This window comes from Schistocerca nitens, chromosome 9 (genome assembly GCF_023898315.1).
Source record: "Schistocerca nitens isolate TAMUIC-IGC-003100 chromosome 9, iqSchNite1.1, whole genome shotgun sequence".
NCBI classification, from domain to species: Eukaryota; Metazoa; Arthropoda; class Insecta; order Orthoptera; family Acrididae; genus Schistocerca; species Schistocerca nitens.
Genome location: NC_064622.1, coordinates 298,142,902 through 298,164,388, shown reverse-complemented (window position 1 = coordinate 298,164,388; position 21,487 = coordinate 298,142,902).

The following is a 21,487-nucleotide window of genomic DNA, read 5'->3' as shown; positions in this document are numbered from 1 at the left end:
GAATAAACGTACTTAATAATATTTTCTTCCTGATTTCCGACGATACTGTGCCTCAGGGACGTCTCTTCGTAAGATCGAGCAGTTGTCGGACAACATTCCAGTACTCTAGTTGCCTTGACAACGCTTTTCCATTTTAGAACAGGAGATTTAGCATATTGCACAGATTTTTTTTTCTTTTTCTGTGGTGATTCCAGCTACTTTTGTCACACAGAAATAACTGTTGCGCGATCCGTTGGTGCCCTCTATATCATGAGGACACCAACGAACGTGTGCCATGATCCTTTTATCCAGCCTGTCAGGAGTGTAACACATCTCAAACGCTTTATGTGTAGGGCCCATTTTTTTGTCTTTTGCCAACCTTGTAACCATGATAACGTTCTGATCATTTGCTAAAATATGATTAATTTTTCGCTTTGGCCGTTTCAGAGCTAACTCACCACAGATATAGCATAAAGAATTGAGTTATTTATACAGGTACGACGCATTTCTTCTTCTGAAGTCGCAGAAAATCTTCGCGAACCTACGACTCACTTCACAAGGTCATAGCTCTCTCACCGCTGGGACTGATGCAATAAACACAATGCGATCCGATGCAACGTGAGCATGACTCATCGGCCTCCTTCGTATCCTGGCGGTGAATGTCGGAACTGAGGATCTTGTATGGAATTCCTTGTATATATTTCAATTGTTTGCTAACAATTACATCCCAATAAAAATAAATGAAAGCAAATTAATTAAGCAGTACAAAAGTAATCAATATGCAGCACCTTACATTATTTTATATAGTTCAAATGGCTCTAAGCACTATGGAACTTAACATCTGAGGTCATCAGTCCCCTAGACTTAGAACTACTTAAACCTAACTAACCTAAGAACATCACACACATCCATGCCCGAGGCAGGATTCGAACCTGCGGCCGTAGCAGCAGCGCTGTTCCGGACTGAATAACCTAGAACTGCTCGTCCACAGCGGCCGGCAGTTATTTTGTGGGTTGATGGTACCGTATCACGAAAACTGAGTACAACAGGTAAAAAGGAATTTCATTTTCGAATTCAAATACTACAACGTGAAACGTCCCCTTAGAAAAATTATGAATGACAATGCTGGAGAAACTCTTACGTTATTTGCTTTTCAAACAGCTGAGCAAAACTCAACGTACTCAAACAGTTTTCTCTTTACTTATTCTGATCATCACTAAACTGACACACAATATTTTTAGCGCAACGCAATCTGACTCTCAATAATCCCTAGAAAAGAAAGGCCCTGACTAACAATAACCTATACCTTTCATGAATCACTTACCTCACAAAAATCTTCGTTGCTCGAACTACTGCAATACAGCGAGCACCAATACTGCCAGCTAAATAAAAGATTTTATAATTTTGTCGCATCCAATTAAACAAATTTCCTTCTTGTGACAGACACACGTCCAGATCGTCCGCTCAAAACTCTGGCATCTCTCTCCTCACATCCACCACTGCTGGCGGCTCACCTCCAACTGCCCAACACTACGCGCTGTTCACTTCCAACTGCCCAACACTACACTAGCGAATATTCCAACATTGAGTCCAACCAGCCACAGACTGCACACAGCGCATTCAGTGATTTTCATATAGAGCACTGCGTGGCGTTACCAACATAGAACCCTAAACAGCCTACTTACAAACTTAGCTAAGAACGCCATTCACATTCTTTTTGACAAAAATGCTACGGACCAGTGAATTAGTGTGCCCATAAAAGTCGATCTGCTAGATTGGACTGACTGAATTTGGATCTCAAAGTACACAAATTAGTGTGTGAACAATGCGGCCCTGTGAAGTGCTCAAGTTAATACTATACTTAAGTTCCATCCCACTTGTGTTACGTCAGTCAGTAGTGTAGCAGCCCATATCCCCTCCGTATTTATATGTTTATTGCAGCAACATTCCAGCTTCGTTGCAGTTCAGTGTTACGAGGGAAGAACCGAACATGGACTGGATACTGCAGATGAGAGGGACTAAGTACACTGTCATTGTCCCCTCATCCAACCCAGGCTTATTAGTTAGTGGTTAGCATGTTGCACTCGCAACAGTTCAAACTCGCGTCCGGCCATCTTGATTTAGGTTTTCCGTAATTTCCCTAAATTGCTTAAGGCATATGCCGGGACGGTTCCCCTGACAAAGACACGGCCGATTTCCTTCTCCCGTTCCCTAATCTGATGTTGCCCTCGGTCTCTAATGACATCATTGCCGACGAGTCGTTAAACACAGATCTCCTCCTCCTCCATCTCCACAAGATACCAAACTAAAAAGTGACTACTGTAGTACATCAATGGTCATTCGTCGCTACTAACATCCAAATGAAAGGAAGATTAGATACAGGGTGTTTCAAAAATGACCGGTATATTTGAAACGGCAATAAAAACTAAACGAGCAGCGATAGAAATACACCGTTTGTTGCAATATGCTTGGGACAACAGTACATTTTCAGACAAACTTTCGAAATTACAGTAGTTACAATTTTCAACAACAGATGCCGCTGCGGTCTGGGAAACACTATAGTACGATAGTTTCCACATATCCACCATGCGTAGCAATAATATGGCATAGTCTCTGAATGAAATTACCCGAAACCTTTGACAACGTGTCTGGCGGAATTGCTTCACATGCACATGAGATGTACTGCTTCAGCTGTTCAATTGTTTCAGGATTCTGGCGGTACACCTGGTCTTTCAAGTGTCCCCACAGAGAGAAGTCGCAGGGGTTCATGTCTGGCGAACAGGGAGGCCAATCCACGCCGCCTCCTGTATGTTTCGGATAGCCCAAAGCAATCACACGATCATCGAAATATTCATTCAGGAAATTAAAGACGTCGGCCGTGCGATGTGGCCGGGCACCATCTTGCATAAACCACGAGGTGTTCGCAGTGTCGTCTAAGGCAGTTTGTACCGCCACAAATTCACGAAGAATGTCCAGATAGCGTGATGCAATAATCGTTTCGGATCTGAAAAATGGGCCAATGATTCCTTTGGAAGACATGGCGGCCCAGACCAGTACTTTTTGAGGATGCAGGGACGATGGGACTACAACATGGGGCTTTTCGGTTCCCCATATGCGCCAGTTCTGTTTATTGACGAAGCCGTCCAGGTAAAAATAAGCTTCGTCAGTAAACCAAATGCTGCCCACATGCATATCGCCGTCATCAATCCTGTGCATTATATCGTTAGCGAATGTCTCTCGTGCAGCAATGGTAGCGGCGCTGAGGGGTTGCCGCGTTTAAATTTTGTATGGATAGAGGTGTAAACTCTGGCGCATGAGACGATACGTGGACGTTGGCGTCATTTGGACCGCAGCTGCAACACGGCGAACGGAAACCCGAGGCCGCTGTTGGATCACCTGCTGCACTAGCTGCGCGTTGCCCTCTGTGGTTGCCGTACGCGGTCGCCCTACCTTTCCAGCAAGTTCATCCGTCACGTTCCCAGTCCGTTGAAATTTTTCAAACAGATCCTTTATTGTATCGCTTTTCGGTCCTTTGGTTACATTAAACCTCCGTTGAAAACTTCGTCTTGTTGCAACAACACTGTGTTCTAGGCGGTGGAATTCCAACACCAGAAAAATCCTCTGTTCTAAGGAATAAACCATGTCGTCCACAGCACACTTGCACGTTGTGAACAGACTCCAGGAGCCGATAGAGTTCCTGGCTGCTTCTGTACAGAATTTTCAGCTCAAGTAACTCCGATTTTACCGTAACATACCATATGTCCGTCGAATAAAACATTTTGCGCAGTAAATGGAAGAAAGCACAGATCAAACACGTCTACGAGAAGGATAATAGAAGTGACCCACAAAACTACCGTCCGCTTACATTCACGTCCATCTGTCCTACACGCTTAGGATATATTTTGAGCTCAAAACCAATGACGTACCTCGACCAATCTGACCTCATACATGCCAGCCAACATGGATTCCGAGAAGATTGGTCTTGCAAGTCACGTAACATCCTGGCAGCCATAGCTCTAGGCAACCAGGTTCCATGAAGCATTTGACTCATTACCACACCAATATTTGTTAACAAAGGTGCGGCCATACGGTATGTCAAACAAAATTTGTGACTTGATTGAAGATTTCTTGATAGGGATGACGCAGCATGTTATCTTGGATGGAGAGTCATCGAAAGGAATAGAAGTAACTTGGGGTATACCCCAGGGAAGCGTGATTGGTCCCTTGCTGTTCATATTCTACATTAATGGCCTAGCAGACAATTCAATGTTAACCTCAGCCTTTTTGCGGATGATGAAATTATATACCACGAAATACTTTTTTTAAAAACTATAGCACAAACACCCTGGTAGATCTTGATAACAATTAAAGTGGCGCGTTTTCTGACGATTTGCTTTAAAAGTACAGAAATTTAAATATGTGCACTTCAGAAAATGGATAAAAGTAGTATCCTATGGCTACAATAACAGAAAATCACAACTAGAGACAGTCAACTTATACAAATACCTGGATTTAAAAGTTTGGAGGAATATGAAAAGGAATGATCACAAGGGGTCAGTCGTACGTAAAGAAGGTTTCAGACTTCTGTTCTCTGGCAGGATACTGGGAAAATGCAATCCGTCTAGAAAGGTAACTGCTTACAAAACACTAGGCGTCCCGTCTTAGCACGTTACTTTATTGTGTGGAAGCCACACCAATTAGGACTAAAGGGGATGTTGAATACATACAAAGAGGACAGCCCGGATGGTCACAGGTTTGTTCGACCCATGAGATGCTGAAAAAACTGAATTGGTAGACACTTGAAGTTAGATGTTAAATATCCCACCAAAGCCTGTTTTCAATGTTTCAAGAACCAGTATTAAGTGAAGGATCAATGAGTACGTGCTGAAAAGTAACACCTCTGAATTTTTTATGCGAAAACTCTTACAGCTTTTAAAATAAAGCAAATGCTGTTAACGTTCTATGTCTTTATTCTTCATGTTTGCAGCCCCCTGCCGCTAGAGGGCTCCGAATTGTAGCGTGTAACATGGCTGTACGTAACTATGACGGTGTGTAACAAACAGCGTGCTGTAATCGAGTTTCGAATTCGAAGAGTTCGCCTACACATGGAGCACCCTCTCCTTCAGCATGGAAATGGCAGACCACACACGAGCACTGCGAATTTGCAACAGTCCGATGGCTTGGATTCACTGTCATCGATCGTCCTCCATACAGTCCCGACTTGCCCCCATCCGTTTCTCATCGTTTCAGAAACGTAGAGAACATCGTCGAGGACTACAATGATAGTAATGAAGCGATGAAAGCAGAAATGAAGTTGTGGTTCCGTTAACAGAGTCAAACGTTCTACAGTGACAGTATCAACAAGCTGGTCTCTCGTTGGTAGAAATACAGTCCTGGAAATTGAAATAAGAACACCGTGAATTCATTGTCCCAGGAAGGGGAAACTTTATTGACACATCCCTGGGGTCAGATACATCACATGATCACACTGACAGAACCACAGGCACATAGACACAGGCAACAGAGCATGCACAATGTCGGCACTAGTACAGTGTATATCCACCTTTCGCAGCAATGCAGGCTGCTATTCTCCCATGGAGACGATCGTAGAGATGCTGGATGTAGTCCTGTGGAACGGCTTGCCATGCCATTTCCACCTGGCGCCTCAGTTGGACCAGCGTTCGTGCTGGACGTGCAGACCGCGTGAGACGACGCTTCATCCAGTCCCAAACATGCTCAATGGGGGACAGATCCGGAGATCTTGCTGGCCAGGGTAGTTGACTTACACCTTCTAGAGCACGTTGGGTGGCACGCGATACATGCGGACGTGCATTGTCCTGTTGGAACAGCAAGTTCCCTTGCCGGTCTAGGAATGGTAGAATGATGGGTTCGATGACGGTTTGGATGTACCGTGCACTATTCAGTGTTCCCTCGACGATCACCAGTGGTGTACGGCCAGTGTAGGAGATCGCTCCCCACACCATGATGCCGGGTGTTGGCCCTGTGTGCCTCGGTCGTATGCAGTCCTGATTGTGGCGCTCACCTGCACGGCGCCAAACACGCATACGACCATCATTGGCACCAAGGCAGAAGCGACTCTCATCGCTGAAGACGACACGTCTCCATTCGTCCCTCCATTCACGCCTGTCGCGACACCACTGGAGGCGGGCTGCACGATGTTGGGGTGTGAGCGGAAGACGGCCTAACGGTGTGCGGGACCGTAGCCCAGCTTCATGGAGACGGTTGCGAATGGTCCTCGCCGATACCCCAGGAGCAACAGTGTCCCTAATTTGCTGGGAAGTGGCGGTGCGGTCCCCTACGGCACTGCGTAGGATCCTACGGTCTTGGCGTGCATCCGTGCGTCGCTGCGGTCCGGTCCCAGGTCGACGGGCACGTGCACCTTCCGCCGACCACTGGCGACAACATCGATGTACTGTGGAGACCTCACGCCCCACGTGTTGAGCAATTCGGCGGTACGTCCACCCGGCCTCCCGCATGCCCACTATACGCCCTCGCTCAAAGTCCGTCAACTGCACATACGGTTCACGTCCACGCTGTCGCGGCATGCTACCAGTGTTAAAGACTGCGATGGAGCTCCGTATGCCACGGCAAACTGGCTGACACTGACGGCGGCGGTGCACAAATGCTGCGCAGCTAGCGCCATTCGACGGCCAACACCGCGGTTCCTGGTGTGTCCGCTGTGCCGTGCGTGTGACCATTGCTTGTACAGCCCTCTCGCAGTGTCCGGAGCAAGTATGGTGGGTCTGACACACCGGTGTCAATGTGTTCTTTTTTCCATTTCCAGGAGTGTATGTTCGTTGCCAGGGTGACTATGTTGACAAATAAATACGTAGACATGAAGAATAAAGATGTAGAATGCTCGTAATGTTTGTTTTATTTAAAAATTATTTAAAAAGCTTTAAGAGTAGTCACATAAAAAAATCGGAAGCATTACTTGTCAGCACATCATCGTACACTACTAGCCATTAAAATTGCTACACCACGAAGATGACGTGCTACAGACGCGAAATATAACCGACAGGAAGAAGATGCTGTGATATGCAAATGATTAGCTTTTCAGAGCACTCACACAAGGTTGGCGCCGGTGGCGACACCTACAATGTGCTGACATGAGGAAAGTTTCCAACCGATTTCTCATACACAAACAGCAGTTGACCGGCGTTGCCTGGTGAAACGTAGTTGTGATGGCCTCGTGTGAGGAGGAGAAATGCGTACCAACACGTTTCCGACTTTGATAAATGTCGGATTGTAGCCTATCGCGATTGCGGTTTATCGTATCGTGACATTGCTGCTCGCGTTGGTCGAGTTCCAATAACTGTTAGCAGAGTATGGAATCGGTGGGTTCAGGAGGGTAATACGGAACGCCGTGCTGGATCCCAACGGCCTCGTATCGCTAGCAGTCGAGATGACAGGCATCTTATCCGCATGGCTGTAACGGTTCGTGCAGCCACGTCTCGATCCCTGAGTCAACAGATGGGGACGTTTGCAAGACAACAACCATCTGTACGAACAGTTCGACGACGTTTGCAGCAACATGGACTATCAGTTCGGAGACCATGGCTGCGGCTACCCTTGACGCTGCATCACAGACAGGAGCGCCTGTGATGGTGTAATCAACGATGAACCTGGGTGCACGAATGGCTAAACGTCAATTTTTGGATGAATCCAGGTTCTGTTTACAGCATCGTCATGGTCGCATCCGTGTTTGGCGACATCGCGGTGAACGCACATTGGAAGCGTGTATTCGTCATCGCCATACTGGCGTATCACCCGGCGTGATGGTATGGGGTGCCATTGGTTACACGTCTCGGTCACCTCTTGTTCGCATTGACGGCACTTTGAACAGTGGACGTTACATTTCAGATGTGTTACGACCCGTGGCTCCACCCTTCATTCGATCCCTGCGAAACCCTACATTTCAGCAGGATAATGCACTACCGCATGTTGCAGGTCCTGTACGGGCCTTTCTGGATACAGAAAATGTTCGACTGCTGCCCTGGCCAGCACATTCTCCAGAACTCTCACCAATTGAAAACGTCTGGTCAATGGTGGCCGAGCAACTGGCTCGTCACAATACACCAGTCACTAGTCTTGATGAACTGTGGTATCGTTTTGAAGCTACATGGGCAGCTGTACCTGTACACGCCATCCAAGCTCTTGTTTGACTCAATGCCCAGGCGTATCAAGGCCGTTATTACCTCCAGAGGTGGCTGTTCTGGGTACTGATTTCTCAGGATCTATGCACCTAAATAGCGGGAAAATGTAATCACATGTCAGTTCTAGTATAATATATCTGTCCAATGAATGCCCGTTTATCATCTGAATTTTTTCTTGGTGTAGCAATTTTAATGGCAGTAGTGTAGAAACATACGAGGGGGAGTTGGAAAATAAGTTTCCCCTGTCGACTGTGGGGAGAGTTGTGTGATATCCCGAAAGACGACACGGCAGGTGAAGGCGCACGTGCAAGACACCGATACACCATTGGATAGACGTAGACCGCGATCAAGCAGACGGCGCTGTCGCAGTGCCTACGCAAAGCGGGGGCTAGCCGCTCAGTCTTTTCCCAGAGCTGTGGAGAGATGGTGCGTTTTGGGGGCGTGGTCAAAGGCGGACGTGAGAACTGTTATCCGTTATGAAAGGGAACATGGAGTATCAGGCACAGAAATTCATAATCGCCTTGTTGAGGTGTATGGGTCAGGTGTGATGTCGAGGCAAATGGTTTCGAGATGGTGCCAGCAATTCAGTGATGGACGTCAGCAAGTGCAGGACGTTCCGAGACCTAGACGGACGCGCACGGCCACTACAGATGGAAATGTCAGGAAGGTGGATGACACGATTAAAGCGAACCGGGGTATCACCATCGATGGAGTAGCGGCAGAACTTGGAATCGGACATGAGCGAGCTCACAAGATCATCCACGACATTCTTCGATACAGGAAGGTGTCAGCACGATGGGTGCCCGCCAACTGACTCCGACGCACATGGAACAACGCATGGCTTTCAGCCTGGAACAGCTCGTGCGTTACCATGAATCTGGCAATGACCTTCTGTTTCGGATTGTGACGGAGGATGAAACGTGGCTCCACCGTTACACGTCCGGATCGAAGGCCGCATCCATGGACTGGAAACATCCGTCATCACCTGTCCGAAAGAAGTTCAAAAGCACTCCGTCTGCAGGTAAAGTGCTACTCACCGTTTTCTGGGACGCAAAAATGGCTCTGAGCACTATGGGACTTAACATCTATGGTCATCAGTCCCCTAGAACTTAGAACTACTTAAACCTAACTAACCTAAGGACATCACACAACACCCAGTCATCACGAGGCAGAGAAAATCCCTGACCCCGCCGGGAATCGAACCCGGGATTTCTGGGACGCCAAAGGAGTTTTGCTGCTGGACTTTCTGGAGGATGCAACCATCAATGCTGCGCGGTACTGTGCCACTCTGTCGAAATTGAAAGGGGTGATTCGGAAAAAGCGGCCTGGCCTTCTCAGATCTGGCGCTCTGCTGTTGGATGACAATGCGAGACCACACACGGTGACGGCAACGCAAAACCATATTGCAACTCTTGGCTGGGAGCGTGTACATCATCCGCCTTACAGTCCGGATCTCGCACCAAGTGACTTCCACTTGTTTCCTGCTTTGAAGAAGACTCTTGGCGGAAGGTGCTTTGGCAGCAATGCTGACGTCAAACAAGCCGTTCAACGCTTCTTGCGTATGCAACGCCCTGAGTTTTTCCTGAAAGGCTTTCTGAAGGTCATAAAGCGATATGACAAATGTCTCAATGTACTTGGAAATTATGTAGAAAAATAAATATATGTCTTATCTTTAATGTCTCATTCTCTTTTTATTCCTTTCACACACAACTCTGACCACATTTGACAGGGGAAACTTATTTTCCAATTCCCCCACGCATTTCAGCCCACTATTTATCGCTTCTGTAGGGGTCACGACAACAGATTAGCCTAATTACAGCGCTTAGAGTCATTATTCCCGTACTCCATACGCAGATGGAAAGAGAAGAAACCGTAAAAGGTCGAATAATAATAAGTAACTTGGCCCCCTTTTTATGACAACCTGAGTTAACTGTTCAGATGGATGCGGAAGCTGAAGATAAAACTGAATATGAAGAAATCTTAGATATCTTTAATATTTCGCCCTATGTTTATCAGTCCTGAATTATGCTATTCCTTGGCTCCTATTCTACTTGACAGGACCCTAACACTCGGTCAAAAAATGGCGAGGAATCTGCGCATAACTCTGGGTGAGCTCCTCAACTTATCAAAAAATGCAGGCACCTTCTTTAGGAAGATTTACGCTTGCCACTGTCCTCTCCAAAAATTTCGAAACATTTGTTTGTGAGATGCGGAACAGAAACCTGTGCAGTCGTTTACTCTCCAGAACATTCAACAGTGCGACATAGTCAAACCCAGAATGAGGACTGCAACACAGTAGACAGCCTCTCTTTCCACATTCGCCAGCACATCTTGTGACTATAACTGAAATGGATGAACTGGGGGTGGTTCTGGTATGGTGTTCCAAAGCTCAAAAGAAAAGATGGAAAAGCAGAGGCTGTATACATACTATCAATAAGTTTCGTTGGTATAAAGGAGCATGTCATGCCGTTTATCGAGAACTGGAAGACTATTCCAATAAGTTCTTCACCTATTTCGGAATGTCCGTATACTCCTTTGAAGCACTGCTAAAAAAAAGAGTTATTCTGGTTACACCAGTTAGAAAAACCCATTCCTCACAAGCAAATCGAGATATGGTTGTCCTTTCAAAATAAAAAGGAATTTCAAACTGTTAGCAATATTTCATATGTAGCAATGTATGTACAACCTAAAGTGCACCAAAAAAAAATATAAATCACAATAGGAATTATCAGTAGCCATTTGATGTGTTTGATGCATCAAATGAGGTAAACAGAGAAACCATGTTCAGCAGCAGAAAAATTGCTAATCATTTTGAGAGACTCTTCCACGTATGGGACAGAGGTTAAGGATGTAAGCAGCTGGTGGAAACAGTACAACCAAGAGGGAGAAGCGGTGAGTGACTCAGGTGATTGTCAAACTGTCAATACGTTCAGGGGATACTAAGACCTTCTTAATAACCATGACTGAACAGACAGGCAAAATCAGTAAAACGGGAGAACAGAGCATATAGACAGTCAACAGAAATATGGAGAACAAACTCTTTGTATTTGTTTATGATGACAGTGAAAAGTTATTTTGGGAGCAGAAAATATGAAATGTTACATCAGTCTGAAGTTGAGCGTCGGAGACACTTGCTAGTTGAAATTTTAGGGCTGATATTTCATAAGGTAGACTTGTGTGAAATGTTAGTGAAGGTCAAAGAACAGAAGAAAAAGGAAAGTTGGTTGAAAGACGATCTACCGTCTTCGCTTGTGCATTATTTTCTAAGCAAAGCTAGTGGTGCTTCAGCTTCGAAGCTTGCTGATGATTTGCTTGCCCCTCATGTTTCAGAATGTGTTAGGTGGATTGTTGTAACAGACAGAACGGAGTAAATCATTTGTTCATTGAAGAAGATCGTGTGGTTACTTCTAAGCCTCTTGAATATACTGTACAGGAGTTGTTGGTCCCAAGTGTTCGAAGCTTTTCTAGAGACCCTCCTGAATAGAAAAGCCTTAGTAGTTAGTCACTAAAGGGCCGGCAGATAGTTGTAGCCGCTGCTAGACTACCCCAAATAACAAGACAATAGGTCTTGTTCTCTTTCGTGCTGAACAATATTTAAATATATGCAAAACACATGACGGCTAGGAAAACAAGAAGAAAAGCTAGGAGCACACCATTTGCAAAAGGATGTTCCTGTAACAGAGTGGCAAGTGCCCTACCACCATCAGTTAATGTCATTTATACTACTCTTCTTTAGTCAGAGATGCCCCCCCCCCCCTCTCACCACCACAACACAGTTCTTCTGACATTGGATATACGAATAGGTATGCTTTTTTGTATGTGGTTTTGCTGCTATTCAGAATGGTACATGGTACGCAAGCATGATATTTTAAATTTCAGGCAAGATTCTCCTGGATCTCTTTCCGTCTTTACTGTGACAAGTTCAGTAAAGTGAACAGCATCATGATGAAAAACACTTCTGTTGTTGACTCTGCCACTGAAATTGTATGAGCATCTCCAAACCACTTTCGTACTTAAGAAAAGTATTAAAGTCAAAACCCGCTGCTCTTCTTTGGATCTTCTCTGTTTTCTCTATCAGTTTTACCGAGGTTCTTAGACTCAAATCTGTAGAGTTCCCTCAAAATGCACCTGTGAATGTGATCTAATTTTTCTGCAAAAAGGTCCATTTAGTGTGGCAAAAGAAAATGTGAAATATAACAGTATGCTGTTTTATCACTGGGGCCAAATCTTTAAATGGTACCTGGCAGGATTACTCAGACTTAGTTCTATTTGTTCTCTGAAGTACACAACAAGTAATGTTGGCACTGTGAGTAGTAAGGAACTGGGCATATAATTATGCCCTGCATTGCTGTCATATTGTCGCCAAACTACATTCTCTGATGACGTGATCCAATGTTGCCAAATTTTGCCGACTTCTCCCCTACTCCTCTGACAGCATATTGGAAGTACGACACTTGTGCTAAGTACAGAATCCAAGATGACAGACCTAGGCCACTGGCCCTAAATTTAAAACTGGATTTTGTCTCCTCTTTTGATGCCACAGCTCACTGGTGCAGCATGCATGGTTGCCAAATCGCTTGTGCTAAGTTTAGAATCCAAGAGCTCACTTGTCCCAAGTTTAAAATCGCGGGAAATTCAAAACTCCCAGGTTAAAATTGTGAGAAAAAGCAAGATAGCTCAGGTGTTCTAAATTTAATTCAAAAATCGTAATGTCACAAGTCACTGCCAAGGCCTGCATGTTTGACAGTTTATTTGGCTAAGTTTAGAACTCAAGAGCCCTCTTTAAAATGGTGTGAAATTCAAAAAATCCAATATGGACACTTGTCCTAAGTTTAAAATGATGGGATATTCAAAAAATCCAAGATGGTGTAACTAGTGCAGTTGTGATAAGCATAAAATCCAAGGTGGCTAAACTAATCTATCTGCTACCATCCCTCCCCCAGCCCCCTTCCTCCCACATCGCTGAGAGACCATCTGTGGACAGCGAGCAGGGGCCACGCCTTTGCTGCTGGCCAGTGAGGCGAGTTGCTCACCACATGCCGTCCTATGCAACCGACTGATGGCTCTTGACTCCGCGACAGCCAGGCAGCCAGGGATCACCACCTTCACGAATACCACTGTCCAACGCTGCGACACTGTACCTGGTGTTCTACGTTTAAATCTAAAGCATCGCTTTCCACTAGAACACAGGCGCACTTCTAAGGCTACATGTCTCAGACAGCAGCATGTCTCGGACAGGACACAGTCTGCTTTGCTGGAGGATATTGTGTGGCACTTAAAAAGCAGTGCCAACCGATGTAATGGCTTGTTAATATTTTTGCAATCAATGCTGTCGAAAGAAAGACAGAGTGTGACAACAGTTTTTGTATCTACCATCATGTAAATATAATGTGATGGAAACTTCGCTGATTCAAAGACTTGGTCAATAAATTTAGCTCAGTTTCTGCCTCTTTCAGCAAAATATTTCCTATTTTTATTTATTAATATATCAGAAGTTGCATGGGGGCTTAATTAAATGAAATGAAAATAATTTTAATTTTTTGCTTTAGTAGCTGTTTGTCCGATTACGAAGTCTCGTAAACGGTTGGCCCTGACTGTTATTATTACGCAATCTGACTGCTTAGACAATAACAAAGAATGATATGGAAATTTTCATTAACACAATTAATTAATTAAGTCCCCAGCAACTATAAAAACCTACGAAACCAAAGCACAAGTGTAACTGTTCTGTGTGTGGAAGTATGACTCAACGTACGCATCTGGCACGGTTCTTCTTCAATAACACAAGAAATTTTAAATATCATTTATACTGAATTAATTAAAGAAAATAAAAATACCATAATTACTCAAGAAAACCAGAATTACACTCTAATACAAGAACACAAGCCAGATGCTTTGTTGACTGAACCTGTAATGACGCATTATTTAAAACATGGAAATAATGAAAAATAAATCAAGTTTCGTTACCTTCATATATTGACCAAAATCACTCTAATCATTACAATATATCTCCACACCGACTCGCTATTACCACATCTCAACAAGAACTTTTCAGTATCACATCTCAGCAAGCACTCCCTACTAGCACATCTGAACACGAACTGACTACTACGAGTCCTCGACAAGCACTGCCCACTACGAGTTCTCAATAATCACTGCCAGTGGAGGCGGCGGAACAATGCTCTATAGCGATCTCTGGCGCTGTGGCTCAGTGTAGCCACCTTTCATATGCCCTTCCTCCACGGCTAGAATTTGATGGTATTTTTGCCAGCATTGGTGGTGAAAATACCACCAAATTCGTCAAAAAAATACAGACAAAAATAAAAGATAATATTAATACGTAAATATCATATAACTAGATAAAATTTTGGCTTTGCACTGACCTTTCAATAACCTAATATATAAAATACAGTAAGCAATACAAATTCTTTCATACATGTGACTTTACATAACAGTTTACACAAGTATTATGCGGTTAAACAGTTCAATCAATAGCGTCAGCAATGACGAATATGTGCAGGTAAGAGTCTCATAACTTTTCACAAACAGTAATACACAAAAAATCAGTTTATACAAATATTCACATAAACGCTTTCCATAGCTCAAGAATAAGCAGTTGACAGTTCCAGCAGTAGCACCCAGCAATGGTCAACAGGTGCAAAAACCAACAAGTGACATTTTTTTCAGTAGAAACAGTCCATCAGTGTCACCCAGTAATGTTGAATAGGTGCAGACACCAACAAGTAACACCATTTCAGTATAAGCAGTTCCATTAGTGGCACCAGCAATGTTGAGCAGATGCACACAGCAACAGGTGACATCTTTTCAGTAGAAGCAGTCCATCAGTGCACCCAGCAATGTTGAGCAGGTGCAGACACCAACAAGTAACACCATTTCAGTAGAAGCAGTCCATCAGTGGCACCCAGCAATGTTGAGCAGGTGCAGACACCAACAAGTAACACCATTTCAGTAGAAGCAGTCCATCAGTGGCACCCAGTAATGTTGACCAGGTGCAGACAGCAAGAAGCAACATCATTTCAGTAGAAGCAGTCCATCAGTGGTACCCAGCAATGTTGAGCAGGTACACACAGCAACAAGTCACATTTCTCAGCAGAAGCAGTTCCATAAAATTCAGTATCACTGATCACACTGTTCATCAGAGTTTATAAGCAGAAATTAAACATGTCCTAGTGGCACCAATCATGTAGAAAAGGTACAAGTAACAGTCCATAATTTTTACAATCACTGATCACACAGTTCATCAGCAGAAATTAAACATGACTAAATGTCACACATCATGTTGAAAAGTGCAGCACCATCACTAATCAGACAGTTCAGGCATGAACAATAGTTTGAATACACATACAATGCTTTTACACTAAACATACAAATCATAACAAACACACAAATGATATCAGATAATTGTCCTATTAACTATTACATTACACAAATACCAGTAAACCGATAATATTTATGGGTGTCAGTGCAAGCCACTACCAACAAATAAAATAATATTTAGGAGATAGGTGGGTAGGATTAGGAAAGGAAAACACACAAAACACACTCACTCATCTTTCATCCACATTAAGTACTACTGTGTAATTGAATAGTGTTAACTGTGTAAATGTAACTCTGTCCAAGATTTGATGTTCATCATGTGTACCAAGTAGTAGTGGCAGCAATGTATAACAGTCAATAATAGTTAAGTCAACGTCATAGTCATCATGTCAAGACCAATGTTTGCCAAGCCAGATCAAAATGTACGGTTGCTGAACAACTGTCAGTGAGCCAAGATATGCACATGCTTCCTCTCTCAAGAAAAAGTATATACTGCTTTGTGATTTGACAAAGTGTGTGTGTAGACAATCTTCCTTCTACTTGAGTGTTCTAGTCTGCCATCTTCATCCTCCTTGTTCCATATGGACCAACAAAAAAAATATGCTCCTCACTTACTTTACCTCTTATCCACCAAAACTCCAATAATCATCAGCATAATCTCAATACTTCACTAATACCTCTTCAATACGTCGATACATATAAACCTTAGCACCAATATCATTTTACCTCCATAACAACTCTTTCCTCTAGTCAGTCTCCTCGAACAAGTACAGACAAAATTCTAGTGCAAACTTCCATTCATCATCTCATACAATCCGAAGACACAATGTCAACACACAACCTCTCATGTAATCCATCTGATCCAAATCTGCTACTCATTATAAATTATAAGATACATTTTGGTTCCTTGTCCATCATTAAATAAAAGAAATGCATACATGACCTCTAACAGACATAGTTCGAATAACTCTCAGTAATTAAGTACGATTACGGAGTGTGAATGATCATAATATTACACAGTGTGTACACCATTTCAAGAATCATAGCAGAAGCAAACATGTGGAGTATTTTTTGTGTCAAGTGTCACTTCCTATTTCAATTGCTCACGAAAAATGCAGTGTAATACTGTCAATGGTCTAAACCTAGTTTTGGTATGTCATGTCGTTAGCTTCCTTCCTATTAGCATAAATTTATACAGCTTCCATAAAACCTCAGCTCATGTGACTTCTATGACTTTCTTGTACTAATGTCGTTCGTCGAATTATAGCAGTTCATTTTCTTATCTTAAAAATATAAGGCACTGAGCATAAGCAAAACATGCAATAGCGGGTAAATATACCAGTAGAGAACTGAATGTCAACAAGTGGATGCAGCACAATTCCTACAACGAGGCTCTGCCAAGCGAACAATCTATAATTAATACCACAGTGTAACCTAAACTCTATATTTGTACACAGTATATCAGCATTTCTATATACTAAATTGAAGAGTAGTTATGACAACAAAACAGAAATGTGTAAATATGCAATCCATACGCACAGCAGCAAACATATATCTTACGTAATAAACAAGTCATTAGCATCATTCAGCATAAGCAAATAAATGTTCATATGTAATCTTAATAAGTAAACATGAAGGCGCAAGCAGATAAATCACAAACTGTAACCTACATACCTAACTACAGTCAGCACAATTAATCAGGTGACAATTATAATTTAAATAAATAAGCACAGCAGGCACATAATAAAAAAATATGACATCAGTGAAAAAGCAGTGCAGCCAAGCAATGCATAATATATACAAATAACAACCCTGTTCATTAGTCAATCATTGTCAAAATCAGTTAATGTGCGCAAGCACGTCGCTTCACTAGTAAATTCATAGAACATGAAATTTAGCACAAAGTATGAATCACGTAATCACGAGCAGCAAATTACGTCTAAAGTACGTACCTAAGTGGAAATATGTTACCTGAAAAATAAACTCAATTAATCGTACCTTTTTGGTTTTTTACTTCCCCCCCCCTTTTTTTTTTTTTTTTAAATTACATTCTTCCTGAAATTTTCTCCATAGCAAGTCCTCTTAACGTCGGACACACATAGAATTTACCTGAAGGTCTTAAATATTTTATACAACCGTATCCTGAAAAATACTGAACGTTAATAACATAATTTATGAAGTCCTTATAGCTTTATACAGAATTTAGTCGGAGAAATTAGACTGTGTATTTGTTTACGTCTGTCAGTGCATTCGCACTGAGCGCTCTATCAGCTGTAGGCGCGTGACGTAGGAAGTGATTGTTTGCGGTCAACGACTGCCTCGTGCGCCGCGCAGACTTCACTGTTGCTTTGAGTATCTGCCGCCGCCGGAACACGGCGCGGTATCCTTGTACTCTCCGCATGTTTACATGTAGCTGTTAGTTTCTCTAAAGTATGTCATTCCACAAAAATTTTTACGTTCGATATATGATGTATTCCCTTAGAGCGCCGAGATTTAAGAGTTTCTACTTCAACAGTGTTATCATGAATAATTTTGCGAACTCTATATGGACCGTTATAAAGCAGAAAAAATTTGCGACACAAGCCTTTTCCTTTGTGAGACAAACGGTGAGACTTAATTAATACCTTTTGACCAACTGACAAAATTTTTAAACGACCAGGACGTTTCGCTGATTTCTCTCTTCTAGCAGCCGCAGATGCAATATTTCGTAGAGCCAGGTTGACAACTTCAGAATGCCGCAGTTTCCGTGAAGGCGGAAAAGGAACGATTTCAGAAATGCGATTTGTCGGTGCTTTGTTTTTTAATATCAATAGAGGCGGTAAAGAAGTTGAGTCATTAGGAAGTTCATTCAGAATGTTTTGAAAAATATGAAGATACTGATCCCAAGTTCTGTGATTCTGATGACAATAAAGACGACACAATTTATTAATTTCTTTCATCCATCTTTCTGAAGCGTTAGACTGGGGGTGAAAAGGTGAAATGAAAATTGGTTTAATCTTCCGACGCCGTAGAGTACGAAGCCAAATTTTAGAGCGAAACTGTGATCCATTATCTGATATAACCTTATCAACATGACCCACTTCTTTAAGAAAATGTTTGAGGAAAGCGTTAGATACTGAACGAGCTGTTGCTTTGCGTAAAGGTGTAAATCACACATATTTTGATGTCAATTCCACTGCTACGAAAATGTACGCAAAACCATTTGTAGAACGAACCACTGGACCGAACAAATCGACTGCAGCCATGTCCCTCAATTTCGCTGGAATGACAGGAAACAACGGTGCTCTGTGAGAAACAGTTGGCGGCTTAGCCCCCTGACATAATTTGCATTTGGCAAGAACAGATCGAATGCGTTTTTCCATATTATTGAAGTAGCAATTTTCTCGTAATTTATGAAAGCATTTTCTGGGACCAAAGTGCGCATAACTGAAATGTGTAAACGAGGTGTGGCCAAATCATCCAATCTAACAAAGAGTCTAAGAAAATTACAGACACCAAGGAAACTACAAACATCACGTTTTGTGGTAGGAACAGCATAATTACGAATAGCGTCTAGTTTCTCTGGATCAGGGAGAATACCTTCTGTAGAAATAATGTGACCGAGAAATTTCACCTGAGAACGACCAAATTCAGATCTTTCTAAGTTCACTGTAATGGCAACTCTTGCAAAAATACGTAATAATGAATCCAAAATTTTGTTGTGCTCACTCCAAGAACGTTTAGCAATAAGAATGTCGTCAACATATGAAGTAATATTGTCACGAAGATAAACAGGTAAAATTTCGTTTAAACTACGAATGAATGCTGCAGAAAATATAGTAAGTCGAAACGGTAATTTCCAAAGTTACTTTTGGGTAAAATCGTCAAATTCGGTTATTCTTTACCTACTGTCTAGATAGATGGATAGTAGAAGAATTGTTTTTATAGATACAAAGAATAGTGAAAGAGTAGGCAGCGGTGCAGAAAACTAAAAGGGAAATAGCACCACTACAGCTCGGGGCCCTGTGAGCGCTACGGCACATATTCACCTAGTGTAGTGAATCCCCTGAGGACTTTAATAGCTGCACATAATTTCCAGTTTGTGACACTGTGGCAAATCTGGCGGAAGTGCGCACGTAAATCGATCCAACCATGAACATGGACGTATGTCATTCCTAGAATTGCAAAAGATCTTAAATTTCCGAACAGTCAAGAAGTGTTTACAGTCAAAGCTTCCGCCTCGCGGCGACAAAGACCTACCGCGTCTGTCCCAGTCCCAATGTCGATTATTGTCAAGTTCCCGCGCCTGGCGCTCTCTTGTTACATCCCGTAAATGAAACAAATTACTTTCTTCAAAGCCCTCTGCTATCTGTGATACTAAATTTCGTCTGCTGTCTTTTCCTGCGATTTCGCTTTCAATATATTTGTCTTGCTTTTGTAATGCCTCAGATTCCCTTTTGACGCGTTCATTAACTTTTCCCTGATTTTCAACATGCTTATTTATGTTCTGATACTCTTCGGTTTCTGCAAATGGCAATGGTGCTGTATCATCTGAATCTCTGTCCCCATGTAAACTAAGATTTGTCAATTTATCTGAAATCTCCTCAACTCTTTCCGATAAGTCACCTATTTTTTCTTTCTGTTTATTTACGTCTTCCGTAAGTGTCGCGACTCGGGTTTCAGTGTTGACACATTTGGTAGTTAACTGTTCATATTGTTGTGTTAGATTATTTATTCTGTCATTTGGTACGGATTCCTCGATTCTCTCAAATATTTCTTTCTTATCGTGTGCACGTTGTAAATTTAACTCTGAAAATTTTTGTACTATCACGCGATCTCTTTCTTCCTGTTCTCTATCCTGTTCCCTTTGTCTAATCTCTACTGCAATTAATCTATTATTGTGAGAATTCAAAATCGGTTGTACTTCTTCTCTGATTTCTTTCTTTAACTCATCTTTCATATTTTTGAAACATGTCCCTATTCGTGAGTCTAACCGTGTTTCCATTGTTTCCAACTCTGTTTCCAAACGTGTTGCCACTGTTTTTAATTCAGATCCTAACCGAGTTTCCATTGTTCCCATCCGTGCTTCCATTTGTGAGTCTAACCGTGTTGCCAAAGTTCCCATCTCTGTTTTTAATTCAGATCGTAACTGTGATCCCAAATTTAATATTGCACTCATCAACTGTTCCGTATGATCTGGTTCGAAATTCTTTTCGCCCCTAACATTTCTCGCAAAACCAGTTTCCTTCGTCATAGCTGTAAAGCTATCTGTGTTCGATACTATTACAGAATCTTCTGTCGTTAATCTCTTATTCTGTGAATTTTCTGATTGAGAAAAATTTTGAAATGGTTCCGGACTATTTTCCCGACTTATTACATTGTTTTCCACTTCATTATCCATCATACTGTTTTCCTCTGTTGGCGAGTTCGCCATGTTAACAATTTCGTCATTCTCACTATCCATCATTTTTGCCTTTTTCATTGATCGCGTGATCATTTACAAAATATACAAAACTCGTCACTATCAAAAAAATTACACACAATGACACTTTATCATCAACAATATCATTCACACGAGATGTTTCCCTCAAACACGATCATCGAACAATTGAAATAATTGCACTAATTGTCAAACCCGTAGACAAGACAACAGAAATGAAATTTTGCAAAAAAAAAAAAAAAAATACCATTAGAAGAATGACAATTACCAAATCTACACATGCAATATAGACTACAATTACTAAACTACAAATTACTACAACAATCCTACTGTCTACTATTTCTACAATCAGAAGATTCCAAGGGACGATCCGAAGCAGCGGTCGCCACGTGCATGGGGGCTTAATTAAATGAAATGAAAATAATTTTAATTTTTTGCTTTAGTAGCTGTTTGTCCGATTACGAAGTCTCGTAAACGGTTGGCCCTGACTGTTATTATTACGCAATCTGACTGCTTAGACAATAACAAAGAATGAAATGGAAATTTTCATTAACACAATTAATTAATTAAGTCC